Source organism: Zonotrichia leucophrys, chromosome 25, assembly GCF_028769735.1.
Source record: "Zonotrichia leucophrys gambelii isolate GWCS_2022_RI chromosome 25, RI_Zleu_2.0, whole genome shotgun sequence".
NCBI lineage: Eukaryota > Metazoa > Chordata > Aves > Passeriformes > Passerellidae > Zonotrichia > Zonotrichia leucophrys.
The window spans coordinates 1,707,543-1,730,483 of NC_088194.1; the positions used below are offsets into that span (position 1 = coordinate 1,707,543).

At 59.2% G+C, this 22,941-nt stretch overlaps 1 pseudogene; it reads right to left on the reverse strand.

The window, feature by feature from the left end:
- Positions 1 to 887: 887 nt before the first annotated feature.
- On the reverse strand, positions 888 to 17,681 carry LOC135457591 (basement membrane-specific heparan sulfate proteoglycan core protein-like; annotated as a pseudogene).
- Between the last annotated feature and the right edge of the window lie 5,260 nt (positions 17,682 to 22,941).

Genomic DNA, 22,941 nt, shown 5'->3' on the forward strand with positions numbered 1-22,941 from the left:
AAAGGGGAGCACTGGGTGCCCTGTGCAGCCCCCCTGACTCGTGGTCATCACCCCAGGCAGGATGGGCCACCATGGGAGCCATGGAATGGGGACTCCCACCGTCCCCCATTGTCACAGCACCTTCCCATGGATGTCACTGGTGTCCTGCAGTCATCCATGTGGTCCTGGCAGCTCTGCGTGGGTCACCTGGGAGTCCTTGGGGGGGACAGTAAGAGACACCTGGCTTGGGGTGACACACATGGGTGACATGTCCGTGTCCCCACCCATCCTCCATACTCACCCCCTGCCCCCTCATGTCCAGCCCCTCCCCCACCTGCAGGGAAAAAGGGGGTTCTGGGGGGCCCTGTGGGGATAAGGGGGGGTCTGAGGGGTATCTGGGGAGGGGGTCAGGCAGAGCCATGGCTGGAGCTCCCCACTGACCTGTCCTGGGATTTCCTGAGAGCTGCAAGAAAAAGAGGATGGGGTGATAATTGGGTGCCCTGGGCCCCAACCCAACCTGGGACCTTTAAATGCCCACTGGACCCCTGAGTCCCCAACAGACACTGATTTCTACTGGACTCCTAGGCCCCTGCACCCCAAAGCACCCCTGAGGAGCCCCAGACCACCTGAGCCACCCAGGTACTCCAACCCCTTCCCCAGGAACCCCGAACCCCTGAGCACCCCTCAAGCCTCAAGGAACCCCAAGAATAGAATGCAGGGAAGAACCAAACTGCTCCAGGATCACTGGAGGGCTCTCAACATCCCTGCACAACTCTCCAATACCTCCCAAAAAGCCCCCAAAAATCCCAGTGTCACCCAAATATTCCTCAAGGCCCTTCCTGGACAGCCCAGGACCCTCCAAAAGGCCCCCAAACCTGTGAGCATCCCAAGCAAAGGTCACTGGGGGCTCAGCTTCCTCCAGCTCAGGGGCTTTGGGTGATGCCCCAGCTGCCCCTCCAGTGCGTGGGGCGTCCCCCGATTCCTGTAGGACCTTGCCTCCCCCCCCCATTGTCACCCACCCCAGCGGTGCCACCAGTGACAGTCCCCGATGACAGCCAGGAGCAGGAGCAGGAACAGGAGGGTCCTGCCGACATTCACAGCAACTGCTGGGAATAGAGGGGGGCACACTGATGTGACCCTGAACCCTGGGGGTCCTGAACACCCTGGTGACCCTGTGTGACCCCACCTGTGACCCAGGGTGAGCCAGGTGTCACCTCCAGGGCCAGCTCAGGGCTGAGTGCCTGGAACACGCGGTGCCCGTCCTGTCCCAGCTGGTTGGTGGCCATGCACTGGTAGGTGCCCAAATGTCCCAAGCTGATGTCCCTGAGCTCCAGGAGGGGACCCCGGGCCACCTCCTGCCCGTTGTGCAGCCAGGTGAAGGTGACAGGGGCTGAGCCCACCTGCACTGAGCAGCGCAGGGTCACGTTGTCACCTGCACGCACCTGGTGTGCCAGGGGACCAGGGGTGATGGTGGCATTGGCCACGGGCACTGTGGGGACATAGACAGGGCTGTCACTTGGCAGGTGGGATGGGGGTGCCGTGGGTGGGGTCATCCCCAGACCGAGTGTCCCACTCACCCAGGACGGTGACATTCAGGGGGTCACTCTTGGCCACGCTGTCCCCGTCGCTGACCCAGCACTGGTACTGGCCACTGTCATTGTCCCCAGCGTGGTGCAGCTCCAGGTGGGGGCCAGTGCCCAGCACTGCCCCTGAGCCCTCCCGGTGCCAGGAGAAGGACAGGGGACATGTCCCTATGGCCACCTCACAGCTCAGCACGAGGCTGTCCCCCAGTGTCACCTGTCCCCCGGGTGGCTGCACTGACAGGGACACCCCTGAGAGTGGGATCCCTGTGGATGGACACAGAAGGGATTGAGGACCCAGGAAGGTGGGAGACATGGGAGGGAAAGGAAGGGATTGGAGGGAAGCAGAGAGGATCCCAGTGAGTAGAAGGGGACCCTGGGAGGCAGGTTGGGACCTAGGGACAATGGTGAGACCCCATGGAAAGGTGCAGAGACCCAGGCAGGGATGGGGAACTGCAAGAGAGACTGAGGAGACTCAGGGAATGATTTGGGGTTTATAGATAGGCTGGAGGACCCATGGAAGGAAGGGAGACCAGAAGGTGGAGTAGGGACCTTGGAAAGGGTGGGGAATCCAGGGAGGGATGGGGAGGACAAAGAGAGGGATGAGGGATCAAGAGGGGGAACTGGGCAGTCATGGGGGAAACCAAGAGGGACTTGGGAAATTTTGTATGACCCAGGGAGGAGTAAAGAGAGGCATGAAGGATTCAGGCAGGGATAGGAAATCCTTGGAGGATGTCGGGCTTCCCTGTCCCCATCGTAGCACTCACTGTGTACTGTCACTGTCACCGTCTTCGACACGCTCCACTTTGACACCCCTTTGCTCACCCGGCGCTCACAGTGGTAGTTGCCTCTGTGGTGCTGCTGCAGAGGGGACAGGGACAGCTCGGTGCCATCACAGAGCCCCTCCAGTTTCTTCCCCTCATGGTAAAATGACACTGAGGTGACCATGTTGTTCCGCCAGCTCTGGCAGCGCAGTGTCACCATGTCCCCCTCCAGCAGCGTCCGTGCTGGCGCTTGTAGCACAAGCCCGTCTAGGGGACAGAAGGGTCCTGTCGTCCCTGATGGCACCGGGACCCCCCCATGTGGTACACTGGGGTCCCCAATTCCAACAAAGGGTTCCCCCACAGTGGGATGCTCTGGGATGTCCCCAGAGCAGGGGACAGGCTCTGGCCACACAGGAGGTGACCCATAGGGCAGAACCAACCCAGAGCCCTTGGGGTCCCTGGAGGTGGCAGCCTGGGGACACCTGTAGCCCCCTCACCATCTAAGACTCTCACAACAGGGCTATGCCCGCTGCCGGGTCTGTCACACTTGTACGTGCCACTCTCGGTGACAGTGAGGCGGTCCTGTCTCTGCTGCCCCCAGCGCCGTCCATCCTTGTACCAGGTGGTGGCACTGGCGGTCCCCGAGCCCTGGCAGGTCAGTGTCACCCGGTCCCACAGCACCGCTGGCCTCCAGGGGGGCTCCACGAGAAGCTGGGTGGTCTGGGCACCTGTGGGTGACAGGGGACACCAGCCTGCCAGGGCCAGTGTGGGGCTGGGGACAGCACGGTGGGGCCATGGCATCCCCCGAGGACTCACCAGCAAGGCCGAGGGTCTGGGCTGGAAAAGCAGAAGGGACAGGGCTCAGTGGCGGTGGCACTGCAGGGACAGCAGCATGGGGGCAAGGGGTGTGGGTGCTGTCCCCAAACTGTCCCTCTGGGGACAGCAGTTCTTGTGGGAAAGTGTGTCTGAGTGGTCCCCAAAAGATTTGGAGTGGCAGGGGGACATGCATGTGTCACAGCCACCGTGCACCACATCCCTGTGATACAGACTCATTGGGACCATGGACACTGAGGCCATCGTGGGCTGAGGCAGAACATGGGGATGCTGTGGACCTGAGGCACAAGGACATCACAGACACAGCCCATGCTGGCCCAGGTCACCCCCACCAGCTCATGATCCCATCCCCATGATCCCATCCCCATGGCCACAACTTCACCGTTCTTGTCCCCTTCTGTCTGTGTATCCCAGTTCCCTTGTCCCTATGCCCAGAGCCACCTGAGCCCAAAGGTACCAGTCCCCGCATTGCTGTCCCCACTTCCCCATCCCCAAATTCCTGCCCTCTCTTCTCGTCCCCAAAGCCACTCTACATCCCCAGTCCCACCCAGGTCCACTGTGGGTAACATGGACTGGCACTGCTGGCATTGGGGACCTCAGGGGACCCTGCAGCCCCCCTGTGCCTCCTCCCCTCCCTATGCCAAGTGTGTCAGGCCCGTGCCCAGGGCACTCACCCCACAGGATCAGCGCCACCTTCCCGGCCATCCCGGTGTCCCCAGCCATGTGCACTGGCTGTCACTCGCTGCTGTGGCCACCGCTCCCCTGGCTGGCGGCTCTTCGGATGAAGGGGAAGGAAGCGAGGTCATGTCTGTCCCCATGTATAGGTGGCCCTTGGTGGGGGCAGGGTGCCCATGAGCTGGGGACAGGCTGGGGACAAGGCTGCATAATCTGGGGACATGGTGGGGAAATGGTGTTGCCAGGAGTGGGGGGCTCAGGGGATGTGAGGAACAAAGGATGGGTGTCCAGGAGAATGGAGGTCCAGGAGAAATGGGGTCTCCATGCCTGGGCGTGATTCAGGGATGGGGGTGCTGTGGGAACATGGTCCCCAGAGATCAATGGGGGTGTCAGGGTTGGGGGTGCAGAGGGAAAAAGGGGACCCTGGGGAATAGGGGTTGTGGGGGAAGAAGCAGCCCATGGGATGGGATCAAGGCAATGGTGGTACTGGACAATGACACTCCTGGTATGGAGGTCCCCAGGGAGGAGAGAAATCAAGGCAATGGGGGTCCCATGGTTGGGTTCCCAGGGGAATGGGGGTTTCAGGGATGGGCAGTGGCTGGGTGAGCACAGGGGTCACAGCTCCTGCCCTGGGGGCCTCAGATTTTGGGGTGACCCACAGCCTAACAGACCCAACCTGGGGTGCTCTTTTCCTGTGCAGGCATCACATGGGGGGTCCTGGATAGCTCTGCCTCTGTGCCCTCCCCTGCCCTTGAATTTTTCCTCTCTTTATTTCTCTTATTTCCTTATTTTCCTCACTTTTGTGGCAAGGGCCGTCACCCCCAGTTCCTGGCTCAGCAATCCCAGGGAGCACCTGAGCAGGGAGTGGGTTGGGGGGAGACAGGGTAGGGGAAAAATTGGGTGTAGGGCGTGCCGGGAAGGGTGGGGAGGCTGTGAGTGATGGAGGTGTTGGGCTGTGCCCTCTCAACAGTTTCACTTTGTTTTCCTTGGAAAAGAAGGAAGCAGCCGTTCGTGCTGAGAGTCAGATGGGAAAGGGAGGGGGTTCCATTCTGGGGGGCATATGCAGGAGGGTCTTGTCCCAGGAGGATCCTTTCCCGGGGAGTGGCACATCCTGGCATGAGGGGACCGGTCTCGGGGGTGGCAGCCCTAGAAATGTCCCTGCACATTCCGGGCTGGGTGCCTGTCCCAGGGGTGGCACATCCTGGGGACCCCTGTCAATGCAAGGGTGGGGCCCGGCCATGGCCCAGCCCCACTGCACAGGGATGGCCATTGCCCAGCCCTGCTCTGGCCAGCCCCAGGTGGCAGCCAGCACCTGAGGGTCCCCCCTGTCCCCTTGGCTTTGATTTCTGGCAGCTTTAGAGCTGCTGCAGAGGTGAGAATTCTGTGGTGGAAAAAGGCCTGCCTGTGGTTTGCGGAGCCCTGCAAGAAGCACAAAGCCCAAAGGGAGCCCAAGCAGTGGCTCTGAGAGGGCCTTTGATGGTTTTCAGAGCAAGGCTGGCTGGAAACTCCCCCTGTAGGGGCAGCTGTGTGGGAACCAGTCCAGAAATGCAGCATTTTGTCCCTTTGCCCAAGGGACTGAGGGTGCCCCAGCACTACTGCAAATCCCACAACATTCTGCTCCACAGCCTGACCTGGACCCTCCTCCTCCTCCCTGCCTCGCCGTGGATGGACAGTGACCGGATGCCCCGCACCCACCACAGCCATTCTCTCACTGCCCTCCACACCTGGATGGGGAGAGAAAATTGAGCAAAGGGTTCCTGGGTTGAGACAAGGACCAGGAGAGATCACTTATCAAATCCTGCCACGGGTAAAACTGCCTATGGTTTAGAGATATGAATTGAATTTATTGCTGACAAAATCAGAGCAAGATAAGGATAAGTCAAATAAACCCTTCAATACACCTTCCCTCTGTTAAGAATAACTATGTAGTTATTGGCTTTCTCTATTATATTGATTTTTTTCAAAATATTTTGATACAATACAGTTTGTATGCACTTTTTAACTGCTTTAGATACTCCACAATTTCTCAGCCCTTTTACCTTAATCCCTGGGTAGAACATATATTTTAGTGTCATAAATAATATAGTTTAGGTTCCCACAAAAGATCAAGATAGAGACAATGTACTGTATATTACAACATTAACTGTTGCAGAAGTAGCTAATGCCTTTAGTTGTGTAACTAAGTTATAATGGTGAGAATAACTCAGAAAATTTTGTGAAATAGGTAATGTTGATTTAATGTACTGGTGAGGTATCTCATCTGTATGAGAAGAACACATTGAAAAGTAGCAAGTAAATAAGCATCCAAAGAAAGAATGCAAAGAGGAATTTACCACTGACCTTCCATTATCAAGAATTGTCAAACCACAGAACAGGGCGACCTTGTGAGAACATGAAATATATAAATTTAATCTGCAGTATGGCATGTACTTTATGAAAATGAATCAAGGGTCAAACCAAGCAAAAGGATTCCTGGAACATGTGATCTGGAAGAAATGTTTGAATATGTATAACCCTCCTGAGTATGTATTTCACCAATACAATGGAAAGGTATGTAGGAAGAATTGTTTTAGTTAACAGTGTGCCTCTGGCAGTTGCCAAGCACCCAGCAGGCTGTTTAGTGTCCCTTTTATCCCTTATTAAACATTTACAATTTTGAAAGAGTGAGCCTTGTTTCTCAGACAGATTGACCAAAAAATTGAATTTTGGGTACAACAAGAGGGAAAAACATTGTGTGCTCCCCCAGCACTGGAAGGGTAAATGAGGGGCCCTGTGGGGTGCTGTGAAGAGGAAGAAGAGATCCCTGAGGGGAATTGATGCCCCCAGTGCCCCCAGTGTCACAGCACATCATCGTAGTCACGGGGGTCCCAGATGGTGGCTGTCCCAAAGCCCTGGCAGGTCAGTGTCACCCGGTCCCACAGCACTGCCGGCCTCCAGGGGGGCTCCACCAGGAGCTGGGTGGTCTGGGCACCTGTGGGTGACAGGGGACACCAGCCTGCCAGGGCCAGTGTGGGGCTGGGGACAGCGGGGTGGGGCCATGGCATCCCCCGAGGACTCACCAGCGAGGCTGAGGGTCTGCACTGGAAGGGAGAAGGGACAGGGCTGGGTGAGGGTGGCATCACAGGGACATTGGCGGGAGGCTCTGGGTGTGGGGGCTGTCTTTAAACTGTCATAGTGTGGCAAGGACCCCTTGGGGACAGAGACACACCAACTGGCCCTTGCTCAGTTAGGATATGGAGACACATTGGACACCCAGAAATGGAAACTCAGCAGTGGTTGCAGTGGCCACCCCCACCAGCCCCATAATAGTTCCCCACATCCCTGTCCCCCCATTATTGTCCCCCCTCTCCTGTCCCCACAGCCCTGGTCACCTCATGCTCTGCCTCTGCAGCCTTTTGGGACCTCAGGGGACCCTGCAGCCCCCCTGTGCCCCCTCGCCTCCCCATCCCCGGGGTGTCAGGCCCATGCCCAGGGCACTCACCCCACAGGAGCAGCGCCACCTTCCCGGCCATCCCGGTGTCCCCAGCCATGTGCACTGGCTGTCACTCGCTGCTGTGGCCACCGCTCCCCTGGGTGGTGGCTCTTCGGATAAAGGGGAAGGAAGCGAGGTCACATCTCGTCCCCATGTGTAGATGGCCCTTGCAGGGGGCAGGATGGTGACAGGATGGGCACAGGGTGGGGACCTTGTGGGCCATGGTGGGGAAATGGTGGGGCCAGAATTTGGAGTCTGAGGTGGTGTAGGGAGCCAGGGATGGTTGTCCAGAGGAATGGGGTGCCCAGGGATGGGGTCCCATGGGAATGGGGGTCCCAGTGGATGGATGGACTCAGACTCGGGAATGAAGGTGCCAGAACAATGTGGTCTCCAGAGATTTGTGATCATGGGATGGGGGCCAAGTGATGGGGGTGCCAGGGGAAAGGGGAACCCTGTGAGAATGGGGGGTCCTGGGGGAATCAATGTCCCCAAGGGAATGGGGCTCCCAGGGACTGGAATTACCAGGATAGGGTTCTTTGGGGTCGGAGATTGTGAGGAATTGCAGTCTAGGGAAGGCGTCTTAGGGAAGGAAGGACAAAAGGCAATGGGATTCCCATGGCTGGGGTCCCAAATGAATGGGGGTGTCAGGGATGGGCAGTGGCTGGGTGGGGGCATGGGGGTCACAGCTCCTTCCCTGGGTGCCTCAGATTTTGGGGTGACCCGTGGCCAGCTGCTGCCCCCTTGGAATGCTTGTTTCCTGTGCAGGTACCACATGGGAGTCCTGGGTATCTCTGCTTCTGTGCACTCCCCTGCCCTCGATTTTTTCTTTCTTTATTTCTATTTTTTTCCTTATTTTCCTCACTTTTATGCCATGTCTCCTCAACCCCGGTCCCTGGCTCAGATATCCCAGGAATCACCTGAGCAGGGAACGCATTGGGGGGGCCAGGTGAGGGGGATAATGGGGAGCAAGGAGTGCAGTGAAGGGTGGGGAGGCTGTGGGGGATGGAGGTGTTGGGCTGCGCCCCCTCAACACTTTCACTTTCTTTTTCCTGGACAAAAAGGAAGAAGCCGTTTGTGCTGAGAGTCAGATGGCAAAGGGAGGCAGTGTCTGTCCAGGGAGGGCACATCCAGGAGGGTCCTGCCCTGTAAGGTCCCATTTGTGGGGATGACCTGGGGGAAACCAGGCCAGGGGGTGACACATCCTGGCATGGGGGGTGCTGGGGGTGGCAGTTCCAGAAATGTCCCTGCACATTCCGGGCTGGGTGCCTGTCCCAGGGGTGGCACATCCTGGAGACCACTGTCAGTGCAAGGGTGGGGCCCAGCCATGGCCCAGCCCCACTGCACAGGGATGGCCATTGCCCAGCCCTGCTCTGGCCAGCCCCAGGTGGCAGCCAGCACCTGAGGGTCCCCCCTGCCCCCTTGGCTTTGATTCTGGCATTTTTAGAGCTGCTGCAGAGGTGAGAATTCTGTGGGTAGAAACAGGCCTGCCTGTGGTTTGCTGAGCCCTGCAAGAAGCACAAACCCCAAAGGGAGCCCAAGCAGTGTCTCTGTGAGGGCCTTTGATGGTTTTCAGAGCAGGGCTGGTGGGAAATTCCCCATGCAAGGGCAGCTGTGGAGGAACCAGTCCAGAAATGCAGCAATTGGTCATTTTGTCCCTCTCAGCAAGCGACTGCGAGAGCCCCAGCACTACTGCAAATTCCACACCAATCTGCTCAACAACCTGACCTCGACCCTCCTTCTTGAACAAATCCTGCAGCCCTTTGGTACCTCCAAGAAAGAATGTTTGGGTTCTGGATGTGCACAGCAGAAGAGAGGGAAAAGTGTGGCAATATTGAGCAGGGGCTGCACACGGGGGGCTGGGGAACATGGGTGTCACAGCAAGAGCAGTGAGTTCCCAAGCAGGGGAATTCAGGGCAGGCTGGAGTAGATTTACCAGGGAATCAGACCCTGAGGCACACCCTGGGTCACCCCCAGCCCGAGGGTCCCGCTCACCCAGGACGGTGACATTCAGGGGGTCACTCTCAGCCACGCTGTCCCCGTCGCTGACCCGGCACCGGTACTGGCCGCTGTCATTGTCCCCAACACCACCAGGCAGGGGCAGGTGCCCAGCGGTGCCCCTGAGCCCTCCCGGGGCCAGGAGAAGAACAGGGGATCTGTCCCCGCAGCCACTGCACAGCTCAGCACCTGGCGGTGCCCAAGTGCCACCTGTCCCCCGGGGGGCTGCGCCCACAGTGACACCTCCGAACGTGCAACCCCTGCAGGAGGGGGGGGCAGCAGGGGACAGTGAGGGACCTTGCAGGGTCAGGGAGGGGCAGGAGGATCACAGTGAGGGAGAGGAGGCGTAGAGATAGGGGGGGCTTGGAAACAGGGAGATAGAGGGTTCTGGGAGGAGACATCTCGGGGGGGTGGCGACACCAGAAAGGGTATGGGGACCCAGGGAGGGGGGGATGTGACCTGAGGAATGTGTGGGGACCTCAGAGAGGGGTGGGGGGATGCAAGGAGGAGTGAAGGGACCCGATGAGGGATGGAGAGACACACGCCAGGAATGGAGGACTTGGGGAGCAACCCGGGGCAGAAATGGCAGGACACAGAAGAGGTGTATAGATGGGGGTATAGATGTAGGGCTGGGGGACCTGGGGAAAGACCTGAGAAAGAATGGGAGAGCCAGGGAGGGACCCAGGAAAGGTTGGGGGCCACAGGGCAGGTGTCAAGGAGGGCTGAGGATCCCTAGGCTGTGCTGGGGTAGCCGAGGAGGCTGTGGGGGCTCCCCATGCCCATCCCACACTCAGCAGTGAGCACCATGATGCAGAGCCCCCCCTCAGAGTGCACCTCACAGCTGTAATTCCCCGAGTGGGAGACTCCCACGGTGGGAAACAGCTGCAGGGACCCCTATGGGCCCCCTCACCTGCCTGTCCTGGTAGAACGCGTGCAGGAGGGGGACTTGGGGCTGCAGGGGGCTGGGGGTGCTGAGGCAGCTGAGAGTCAGGGGGACCCCTCAGTGGGCTTAGGGGGACCCTCCAGCACCAGCACTGAGAAGAGCTCTGGGAAGGAGAGGGGAGGTGAGGACTGTGACTCTGAGTCGGCTGGGAAGTGGCTTTGGGAGTGTCAGGAGTTTGGAGTTCCAGCCGTGGGGGTGCTGACCATACACTGTCACTGTCACTGTCACCGACTGTGCCAACATTGACATTTCAGCATCCAGCCAGCCCCTGCAGCTGTAGCGGCCACAGTGGTACAGCTGCAGAGGGGACAGGGACAGCTCGGCCCCATAGTGGGCCCTCCCCACCTCCTTGTCCTCATGGTAGAATCGCACTCTGGTTCCACCAGCGCCGGCAGCTCAGTGTCACTGTGTCCCCCTTCAGCAGCTCCCGTGCCGGTACCTGCAGCACCAGCCAGTCTGGGTGACATGGGTGTCCTGTCACACTGGGGTCCCATTTTCATGGGGATCCCCCCACTGGGTCACACCCAGCGCACCAGGGGTCCCCAATTCCAACACTGGGATCCCCCCACTCTGTGATGTCCCCAGAGCAGGGGACGGGCTCTGATCACACAGGAGGTGACCCATGGAGTGGAGACCACCGAGAGCCCTTGGGTGCGAGTGCAAGCCTGGGGAGACCCAAAGTCCCCACACCGTCTGGGACTGTCAATGGTGGGCTGCAACCGATGCCGAGTCTGTCACACACGTAGGTGCTTTTCACATTCACAGTGAAGTGGTCAGATCCCTCCTGCCCCGAGCACTGCCCATCCTTGCACCAGATGGTGTCACTGACAGTCCCCGAGCGCTGGCAGGTCAGTGTCACCCTGTCCCACAGCACCGCCGGTCTCCAGGGAGGCTACACCAGGAGCTGGGTGGTCTGGGCACCTGCGGGTGACAGGGGACACCAGCCTGCCAGGGCCAGTGTGGGGCTGGGGACAGCAGATCCTGTGGGAAAGCGTGTCTGGGTGGTTCCCCAAAAGATATTTGGCAAAGCAGGGGGACATGTCTGTGTCACAGCCACCCATGCACCACATCTGTGTGGCACAGACACTTTGGCACCATGGACACTGAGGCCACCCTGGACTGAGGCATATCATGGGGACATGGGTAGACATCCCGAGGATGAGGACACCACAGACACAGCCCATGCTGGCCCCGGTCACCCCCACCAGCTCATGATCCCATCCCCATGATCCCATCCCCATGGCTGCATCCTCACCGCTCTTGTTCCCTTCTGTCCCTGCATCCCAGTTCCCTTGTCCCTATCCCCAGAGCTACCTGAGCCCAAAGGTGCCAGTCCCCACATTCCTGTCCTCACATCCCCATCCCCAAATTCCTGCTGCTGTTCCTGTCCCCAAAGCCACCCTACATCCCCAGTCCCACCCAGGTCCACTGTGGGTAACATGGACTGTCACTGCTGGCATTGGGGTCCTCAGGGGACCCTGCAGCTCCCCTGTCCCCCTCACCCTCACCATCCCTGGGGTGTCAGGCCCGTGCCTGGGGCACTCACCCCACAGGAGCAGCGCCACCTTCCCGGCCATCCCGGTGTCCCCAGCCATGTGCACTGGCTGTCACTCGCTGCAGGGGGTGGCTGTCCCTTGGGTGGTGGCAGTTTGGCCAAAGGGGAAGGAAGCGAGGTCAGGTCTTGTCCTCATGCATAGGTGGCACCTGGTGGCATCAGGGTTGCCACAAGCTGGGGACAGGCTTTGGGCAGGGTGGGGACAGGAAGGGGCCAGGCTGGGTGGGACGTGGCGGGACATGGGGTTCCCAGGAGTGAGGAGCTCAGGGGGGTTTGGGGATGTGGGGATGGGTATCCAGGGAAATGCGGAATCCCAGGGATGGGGTCCCTGGGAATGGGGAACTGAGGAGGGGGAGTCACTGGGAATGGGGCTCCCCAGGGCTGAGGGGACTCAGGGATGGGAGTACCAGAGGAACCTGGGCTCCAGGGATTTAGGGTCATGGGATGGGGATGCTGTGGGAATGGGGGATCCTGCGGGAATGGGGGTCCTGTGAAAATCAAGGTCCTGTGGGAAGGGAATTTTAGGGATGGAATGAACAGAAGAGGGTTCCTTGGGAATGAGGGGTCCTGGGCCATGGAGATCCTGGGGAATGTGAGTACTGGGATATGGGTTCCAGTGTGCGGGAGACATAAAAAATGGGGTACCCATGATTTGATTTCCAGGGGAATGGAGGTGCCAGGGATGGGCAGTGGCTTGATGGGCCCTCAGGTCCCGGATCCTTCCCTGGATGCCTCAGATTTTTGGGTGACCCAGGGCCCAGCACAGCCTCCACAAGGTGCCGGCAGCCTGGGCATCACCCCAGACAGATCCTAAGGGGCTCTGGGTCTGTGGAGCTGCTGCAGAGGTGAGAATTCTGGGGAGGAAAAGGGCCTGTGTGTGGTTTGCTCAGCCCTGCAAGAAGCACAAACTCCAAAGGGAGCCCAAGCAGTGGCTCTGCGAGGGCCTTTGTTGGTTTCAGTGCTGGGCTGGCTGGAAACCCCCCGCTGTAGGTGCAGCTGTGAGGGAACCAGCCCGGAAATGTAGCAATTGTTCATTTGTTCCTCTTTGTAAGGGACAGAGAGAACCACAAAACTACTGCTCAACAAGCTGACCTGGACCCTCCTTCTTGAACAAAACCTGCAGCGTTCTGGAACCTCATGGAAAGAATGTTTGGGTTTGGGATGTGTATGCCAGACAAGAGGGAAAAGTGTGGAAATACCAAGCAGAGGCTCTGCCCACAGCTGTGCTGGGGCTGTGGGGAGTGACCCTGTGTGGATTCTAGGTGTCCCCAAAGCTGCTGCATCCCGGCCCTACTCACCTGAGTGAAAGCCTGAGGGTTTGCAGGAATTATGGTGTAAAGACACCAGAGGTGCTGCTGTGGACCCGAGACCTGCCTGGGGTCAGGCCCTGCCTTCCTCCCATTCGGGATCATGGAGAGCGGTCATGGGTGTTTTGCAGGGCATGTGCCCGGCCCCGGGACACTGCTACGCTGCCAGTGGGCACTGGGATCCAACCTGCTGCCTTGGTGGCTTCTGCCCGCTGGCGGTCGTGGTGCCGGGAGCGATTGGTGCCCGTGAGTTTGCAAAAAGAGCGATTTCCCCTCCTCCGTCCTGTCCGAGGCCGCCATGGCCCCTGAGGGGATGGAGCTGGACCGGGGCGCCCCCTGCTGGCCGGGAATGCTCCCTGCACGATCCCCTGCTGGCCGCGGTTACAACTGCCACAAAAACCAACAGCGCTGAGCGGCAGGGAAAGTTCTGGGTTTGTGCTGTTTGTTCTGTTCTGGTTTATAAATTTCCCTGTGAACAGCTGTTATTCATTCTCCACCATTTTGACCTGGTATCCCCATAATCTTGGAAATTAAAAGAAGTTTAGAGATGGGTCTTCTTTCCATTCCTGGAACATTCTCACTTTCCTTGGCAGATATTCCTCATTTAAATGAGTTGCCACCTCCTGTGTTCCAGCGTGGATGTTACAGACACCCCAAGAGAAGAGAGATTCAGCGACTTGGCCACCTCATGCTCTTTCTTTTAAGCCAATTGGGCACCCAGGGCCCTCTCCCCAGGTGGCACTTCTGGTCACCTGGTCACTCAGGACCTGACTTTGGCAGAGCCTCACACTGTCCCCAGTGTGCCATGGCTGACAGACTGATGGACATCTGTGGCCCTGTCTCAGCAAAAGCAAGGCCTCACCCACCCTTGCAACACAGCTGTTCCAAAATGTTTCCAGACATAAAACTTTTCCTGTCTCTGACACCTGGTCCTGTGCCATGGCCTGATCGTGACTGCCCTGGGAAAGGAAGAGGCTCTGGAACCCCCACAGGTCCTTTGTGAGATCCTTGTGTGGGGAACAGGGGGGGTTTGGGTTTGGGACAGGGGACAAGAGAATCCAAAGCATCCTAAAGGCCACTTTCGCCATCAGAGCAAAGAAAGTTCCAGGGCCCTGCTAGGTTCTACTGGTGGAGGAAACGTGCTTAGGGGAAATATCTGGGGTTTGTTCCTTATTGGTGGCTTTCTCTGGAAATCGTTCCTTGTGTGACAATTTCGACTCTGAACCTTGTTGCTGTCGCTGTTGGTTTTATTCTCTCTCGTTGCTGTTTCAGGAAATTGTTCTTCTCTCAGCCCTTTTGGATTTTTGTGTCTCGATGGGGAGGGAGAGGCACAGTTTTTAGTGGCAGCACATACACGAGTGGGTGCCCATGCGTGGGGACCCCCAGTGTCCCCCAGTTCCCCCCAGTGTCACAGCACATTCCCGTAGATGTCACCAGGTTCCCACGGCCGCCCCTGGGGTCCCCGCAGCTCCGTGTAGGTCACCTGGGGATCCTGGAGGGTGGTGGCACGGGGGGACGCTGCGAGAGACACGGGCTGTGGGATCTGGGTGGGGTGACACTCGTTGGTGACGTGTCCCTCTGTGTGTGTCCCCCCGTACTCACCCCTGCCCTCTGGGTGACCACGACGTGGGTGTACAGCACCTCCCCCTCCTCTGGGGGGGCCGGGGGATCCGGGGGGGGCCCTGAGGGAATAAAGGGGATGTGTGGAAGGGGATCGGAGGTCTTGGGGGTTGGGGTAAAAGGGGAGAGTGTGGTTTGAGCCCCCCACTCACCTTTCCTGGTTCTTCCTGGTGGCTGCAGAGGAAAGAGGGGAGGGGTGACTGTGGGGTCGCATGGCCCTGAACCCTCTCAGGATTCCTGAACTCCCATGGGACCCCAAAACATCCCTGAAGCCCCCCAGAAGTCATGAACCTCCCTAGTGCCCCCGCCAAAATCAGCCTCAAAAACCCAAAGCCTGCCAAGGACAGAGACCCCTAAGCACCCCTAGGGCTCCTTAAAGAACCCCCAACATCCCTGCAGCACCCTCCAGCTCCTCCCCAAACTCTACAGCACCCCCAGACAAGGTCACAGTTCTGGGGCTGTGGATGTTATCCTATCTCTCCGAAACTCTGGGGGCCTCTACAGCTCCCTGGGACCCCCGTCCCCCCATGCCACCCACCCACGGTGCCACCAGTGCCAGGCCACAATGATACCCATGAACAGGAGCAGGAAGAAAAGGGCCCCACCGACCCCTGCAGCCACTGCAAGAAACAGAGGGGGACATATCAGGGTCACCCATCACCCCAGGAGGTCCTGCACTCCCTGGTGACCCTGAGTGACCCCACCTGAGTCCCACTGTGTTCCTTTGTTCTATAGAGTCACCTCGAGGGACAGCTCAGGGCTGGGTGCCCGGAACACGCGGTGCCTGTCCTGTCCCAGCTGGTTGGTGGCCACACACTTGTAGGGGCCCAAATGTCCCACATTGATGTCCCTGAGCTCCAGGAGAGGACCCTGGGCCACCTCCTGCCCATTGTGCAGCCAGGTGAAGGTGACAGGGGCTGAGCCCACCTGCACTGAGCAGCGCAAGGTCACATTGTCACCTGCACGCACCTGATGTGACAGGGGACCGGGGGTGATGGTGGCATTGGCGATGGGCACTGCAGGGCACAGATGGAGCTGAGGACACAGTGCAGGACTGGCAGCTGGTGTGGGGAGATAGGGACGGGGGGATTGTTGTGATTGGGGATGTTGGGGATGCAGTCACACCATGGAGGTGTGAGGGGACAAGGGGTGTGATGGAAGGGCCTCAGAAAGTTGTCTGGGGGACATGGAGGTGCCCAATCAGGGGACCCGAGAGGGCCGTGGGATCTCGCCGTGCCCATCCCTGCACTCACTGCACACTCTGGCGCACAGTCGGGTGCTGCTCTTCCACACCCCTCCCCACCCCCCCGCCCCCTCACTCCGGAATGCATCTCAAAGCCATAATTGCCCAAATGGGAGACCCCCATGATGGTCAACAGCAGCTGCAGGACCCCTGTGTGCCCCTCCCCTCCCCCACTACCACCTGCCCGTCCCAGTAGAACACGTGCAGGAGGGGGGCTCAGGGCCACAGGGGGCTGGGGGTGCTGAGGCAGCTGAGAGTCAGGGGGGACCCAACGGTGGGCTTGGGGGAACCCTCCAGCAATGGTACCGAGAAGAGCTCTGAGAAGGAGAGGAGAGGTGAGGACTGTGGCTCTGAGTCCACTAGGAAGGGGCTTTGGGGTGTCAGGAGATTGGAATTCCAGCCGTGGGGCTGCTCACCAAGCACTGTCACTGTCACTGCTGCTGACCGTGACATAAAGGACCTCACCAAGCCCCCACAGCTGTATCTGCTGCTGTGGCAGGTTCAGCTGCAGGAGCAACAGGAACAGCTCAGTCCCATTGAGGGGCCCCCTCAGATCCTTGTTGTTCAGGTAAAATCACACCCTGGTGTCTGTGTTGTTCTACCAGCCCCAGCAGCACAGTGTCACCTTGTCCTCCTCCACCAGCACCCATGTTGGCACCTGTACAACCAGATGATCTGTGGGACAGGAGGGTCACATCTCACTGAGGGGTTGAGACAGGTCCAAGGTGGGTGTCCATGGCACCAGGGACGTCTGGGTGCCCTGGGATGCACAAAGGTATCCAGGTGTTCTGGGGACAGGCTCTCGTCCTGAGGGCAAGGGGGTGTGAGGCCACCACGGAGTGGAGCCCACCCAGACCGCTCAGGGGCCACCCTGATAATCAAATATCCCCCCTCACCATTTGAGACTGTCATGGGGGGGCTGCGCCCTGTGCTGGCTCTGTCCCGCTCGTGGGTGCCACTCTCGGTGACAGTGAAGCGGTCTCGTCCCTCCTGCTCCCATTGCTGCCCGTCCTTGTACCAGATGGTGGCACCGGCTGTCCCCGAGCCCTGGCAGGTCAGTGTCACCCGGTCCCACAGCACCGCCGGGCTCCAGGAGGGCTCCACCAGCAGCTGGGTGGTCTGGGCACCTGTAGGTGACAGGGGACACCAGCCTGCCAGGGCCAATGTGGGGTTGGGGACAGCGGGGTGGGGACATGGCATCCCCTGAGGACTCACCAGCGGGGCTGAGGGTCTGGGCTGGAAGGGAGAAGGGACAGGGCTCAGTGGGGGTGTCACCATGGGGACAGTAGTTCTTGTTGGAAAGTGTGTCTGGGTGGTCCCAAAAGATTTGGTGTGGCCGTGGGACATGTCTGTGTCACAGCCAGCAGTGCACCACATCCCTGTGGCACAGACACCTTGAGAACAGGACCTTGTCCCCTTCTGTCCCTGCATCCCAGTTCCCTTTTCCCTATGCCCAGAGCTACCTGAGCCCAAAGGTGCCAGACCTCACATCCCTGTCCCCACATCCCCATCCTCAAATCTGTGCCCCCTGTTCCTGTCCCCAAAGCACTCTACATCCCCAGTCACACCCAGGTCCACTGTGGGTAACATGGACTGGCTCTGCTGGCATTGGGGAACTCAGGGGACCCCACAGCCCCCCTGTGCCCCCTCCCCTCCCCATTCCCCTGTGCCTGGGGCACTCACCCCACAGGAGCAGTGCCACCTTCCCAGCCATCCCGGTGTCCCCAGCCATGTGCACTGGCTGTCACTTGCTGCTGTGGCCACTGCTCTCCTGGCTGGCAGCTCTTCGGATGAAGGGGAAGGAAGCGAGGTCACATCTGTCCCCACATTTAAAAGGCCCTTGTTAAGGGCATGGTGGCCACAAGCTGGGCACAGGCTGGGGACATTATGGGATGGTCTGGGGACATGGTGGGGGATGCTGTTGCCAGGAGTGGGGGTTCAGAGTATGTGGGGAACCAAGGATGGGTGTCCAGGAGAATGGGGGTCCAGGGGAATTGGGGTCCCCATATCTGGGTGGATTAAAGGAGGGGGTGCTGTGGGAACATGGTCCCCAAGGATTTTGAGTCATGGAATGTGGGTGTCAGGGTTGGGGGTGCAGGGGGACAAAGGGGACCCTCAGGAATAAGGGTTGTGGGGGAGGCAGCAGCCCACGGGATGGGATCAAGGCAAGGGTGGTGCAGGGCAATGGTGGTCCTGGGATGGGGGTCCCCAGGTAGGAGAGACCAAGGCAATGGGGGTCCCATGGTTTGGTTCCCCGGGGAATGGGGGTGCCAGGGTTGGGAAGTGGCTGGGTGGGCACAGAAGTCACAGTTCATTCATGGGATGCCACAGATTTTGGGGTTAATCAGACCCCAGCAAAGCCCTATCCCTGCAGCAATCCAGGGCTGTCCTGGGAGTCTCTGTGACCCTGCCCCACACACCTCTGGGTCTGGTCCCCCCATTTCCTGGCTCGACCATCCCAGGCAACACTTGATTCTCAATTGGTTCAGACCAAAGCCATAGAATAAAACAAAAAATCTTTCCCACACCATTATTTTCCCAATAAAGAACAAACTCAATGAAAATACAACTGGCAAGGTATAAAGTGCTCTAGTTTATAGAATCCATTGCTTTCCGAAAAAGTCACTCACAAAAACCCCACAAATAAATCACAATGAAATGAGACCTTTTGGTTCCCTTTAGGTGCCCATTGAAGCATCCCACATCAACATTTGTTTGTGGATTACAGAGAGTGTAGAATTTCCCTGAGTGTCCAACAGCTCCATGGGATTGTTCCCTGTCTGCTGGGCAGCAACCCATCCCCGAAGGAAGCCTTTTATTGGGCCATATTTAGGAATTCTCTCCATTCCCACTCTGAAACTGGATTGACTTCCCATGGAGGAAGGGGAGAAGCTCTGTCCATCCTTGGGACAGTGCACAGGAATCTGTGGAAATGCCCCTGTGTGCCTCAGGGTCTGATTCCCTGGTAAATCCACTCCAGCCTGCCCTGAATTCCCCTGCCTGGGCACTCCCTGCTCCTGCTGTGACACTCCTGTTCCCCAGCCCCTCGTGTGCAGCCCCTGCTCAATATTGCCACACTTTTCCCTCTCTTCTTGTGTGCACATCTAGAACACAAACATTCTTTCCATGAGTTTCCGAAGGGCTTCATGTTTTGCTCAAGAAAGAGGGTGCAGGTCAGGTTGTTGAGCAGATTGTTTTCATCTTTGCAGTAGTTCTGGGGCTCTCTCAGTCTCTTACTGAGAGGGACAAAATGATCAATTGCTGCATTTCCAGACTGGTTCCCTCACAGTCACCCCTGCCAGGGTGGGTTTCCAGCCAGCCTGCTCTGAAAACCATCAAAGGCCCTCGCAGAGCCACTGCTTGGGCTCCCTTTGGGGTTTGTGCTTCTTGCAGAGCTGAGCAAACCACAGGCAGGCCTTTTTCCACCACAGAATTCTCACTTCTGCAGCAGCTCTAAAGCTGCCAGAATCAAAGCCAAGGGGGCAGGGGGGACTCTCAGGTGCTGGCTGGCACCTGGGGCTGGCCAGAGCAGGGCTGGGCAATGGCCATCCCTGTGCAGTGGGGCTGGGCCATGGCTGGGCCCCACCCTTGGATGGCCACTGGCTTCAAGGAGCAGGAATTTGGGAGCTCCTTCCTGCCCGGGGCTCCATTCCCCAGCTGCTCTTGCTGGCTCAGATCCAGCAGGGGACGAGCAAGAATGGAGATGTCTGGACCCCTCTGGAGCTTCCATGCCCCAGGACAGGACCCCCTTGTGCCCCTTTCTCCCCTGGGACAGGATTCCCCCAGGACAGGAGCCCCGTGGATGTGCCCCCTCAGGAGAGAACCACCCCCCTTGTGAGAAAGTTTTCAAACGGCCTCTTCCTTCTGCAGGAGAGAGAAAGTGAAATTGTTGGGGGGGGAAGTGGGACACCCCCATCCCTCACAGCCTCCCCAGCCCTCTCTGCAGACCCCTCACCCCTGCTTCCCCCACCCTGGGCTTCCCCCACCCTCTTCCCTGCTCAAGGCCTCCACAAGTTCATCAAGGCATGAAATTGAGAGTTGTGAAATTGAGAGGTAAAATTATGGAAATGGAAATAAAGAGGGAAAAACCTCTGGGGCCTATGGGGACACAGACCCAGACCATTTTGGAATCAACCTGGAGTGACTCTCCCAAACCACAAGCACCCTGAGGGGACTTTGCTGGACCCTGGGTCACCCCAAAATCTGAGCCACCCAGGGAAGAAGCTGCGACCCATTGGCTCACTCAGCCACTGCCCATCCCTGGCACCCCCATTCCCCTTGAAATCAATTCATGGGATCGCCATTCATTATGTCCCGCCTTGCCTGGGCCCCCCATCCCAGTACTGACATTCCCCAGGATCTCCATGGCCCAGGACCTCCTATTCCCAAGGAACCCTCTCCTGTTCATTCCATCTCCTGAAATCTCCCTTCCCCCAAGACCTTGATTCTCCCAGGACCCCCATTCCCACAGGGACTCCCATTCTTCCAGCATCCCCATCCCCTCACCCCAAATCCCTGGAGCCCACGTTCCCCTGGGGCTCCCATCCCTGAGTCCTCCCAGCTCTGGGCACCCCCATTCCCATAGCCCACCCATCCCTAGTGACTCCCCCTGCTCAGGACTCCCACTTCCAGGGACCCCATTCCTGGGACCCCCATTCCCCTGGACACCCATCCCTGGGTCCCCCGACCCACCAAGTCCCCCACTCGTGTCAACCCCATGTCCTGCCGTGTCCCATCCTGCCTGGCCCCATCCTGCCCACAGCCTGTCCCTACGGCTACATCCCCATTGATCCTGTGCTTGTGGCCACCCTGCCCCCACCAAGAGCCACCTACGCATGAGGACAAGACCTGACCGGCTTCCTTCCCCTTCATCCAAAGAGCCACCACCGAGGGGACAGCCACTCCCAGCAGTGAGTGACAGCCAGTGCACATGGCTTGGGACACCGGGATGGCTGGGAAGGTGGTGCTGCTGCTGTGGGGTGAGTGCCCCAGGCACGGGCCTGACACCCTAAGGATGGGGAGGGGAGGGGGCACAGGGGGGCTGTGGGGTCCTCTGAGGTCCCCAATGCCAACAGAGCCAGAGCATGAGGTGACTGGAGCCATGGGGTGGCTGTGGGGAGAGGGAAAGGGGGACAGCACTGTGGGGACAATAATAGGGGGACAGTGATTTGGAGAGGCAACATGGGGCAGGTGGGGGTGACCTGTGCCAGCATGGGGTGGTCGTGGTGCCCCCAGTTCAGAGGCGTCCACAGAGTCCCCATGTCCTGCCTGAGCAAGGACTAGCCAAGGTGTCCCTGTCCCCAAGGGGTCCATGTCACACAAGGACACTTTGGGCACAGCCCCCACACCCCTTATCCCTGTGCCTCTGTTCCCACGGTGCCACCCCCACTGAGCCCACTCCCTTCTCCCTTCCAGCCCAGACCCTCGGCCTTGCTGGTGAGTCCTCGGGGGATGCCATGTCCCCACCCCGCTGTCCCCAGCCCCACACTGGCCCTGGCAGGCTGGTGTCCCCTGTCACCCACAGGTGCCCAGACCACCCAGCTCCTGGTGGAGCCCCCCTGGAGGCCGGCGGTGCTGTGGGACCGGGTGACACTGACCTGCCAGGGCTTGGGGACCGCCAGTGGCACCATCTGGTTCAGGGACGGGTGGCTCTGGTGGCAGAAGATATACAACCACTTCAGTGTCACTGAGAGTGGCGCCTACACATGTGACAGATCCGGCACTGGGCTCAGCCCCCTCGTGAGAGTCTCAGATGGTGAGGGGGGTTTGGGTGTCCCCAGCCTGGATCCCACAGGGACCCTGAGGGCTCTGGGTGGGCTCTGCTCCATGGGTTACCTCCTGTGTGACCAGAGCCCGTCCCCTGGTCTGGGGGCATCCCAGAGCATCCCTGGGCAAGGAGACGTCTCTCTCTCACAGTGGGAGGCTCTTGGTGCCTCCCGGTGCCATCATTACCCTCCTGACACCCCTGGTGTGACAGGACCCCTCTGTCTCCCAGACCTGGTGGTGCTGCAGGTGCCAGCTCGGGCGCTGCTGGAGGGGGACACGGTGACACTGCGCTGCCGGAGCTGGCAGAACAAACCGCTCACGGATGTGTCCTTCTACCACGATCGGAAGAAACTGGAGGGGCTCCACAATGTGACCGAGCTGTCCCTGTCCCCCCTGCAGCTGCGTCACAGCGGCAACTACAGCTGCAGGGGCCAGGTGGCGTCACAGTGGAAGGAGTCGAAGCCAGTGACAGTGACAGTGCGCAGTGAGTGCAGAGATGGGGACAGGGAAGCCCGACATCCTCCAAGGGTTTCCCCACCACTGCCTGAATCCTTCATCCCTCCCTTCACTCCTCCCTGGGTCACCCCAAATTTCCCAAGTCCCTCTTGGTTTCCCCCATGACTGCCCAGTTTCCCTGCAGATCCCTCATCCCTCTCTTTGTCCTCCCCAGCCCTCCCTGGATTCCCCACCTCTTCCAAGGTCCCTGCTCCACCCTCTGCTCTCCCTTCCCTCCCTGATTTCTCCTGCCCATCTCTAAACCCCAAATCATTCCCTGAGGCTCCTCAGTCTCTTGTCTGATTCCCCCTCCCTGCCTGGGTCTCTCCCCTTTTCCACAGGATCTCGCCATTGTGCCCAGGTCCCAGCATGCCTCCCAGGGTCCCCTGCTGCTACAGAGACCCTCTACACTCCCTTCCAATCCCCCTCTTTCCCCTTCCATGTCTCCCACCCTTCCTGGGTCCCCAATCCCTTCTGTGAACCCCTTCAGGTGTCCCACTCTCGGGGGTGTCCCTGTCAGCACAGCCCCCCAGGGGACAGGTGGCACTCGGGGACAGCCTGGTGCTGAACTGCGTGGTGGCTACTGGAACAGGTGCCCTGTCCTTCTCCTGGCACCGAGAGGGCTCAGAGGCACTGCTGGGCACTGGCCCCTGCCTGGAACTGAGCTACGTTGGGGACAATGACAGTGGCCAATACTGGTGCCGGGTCAGTGA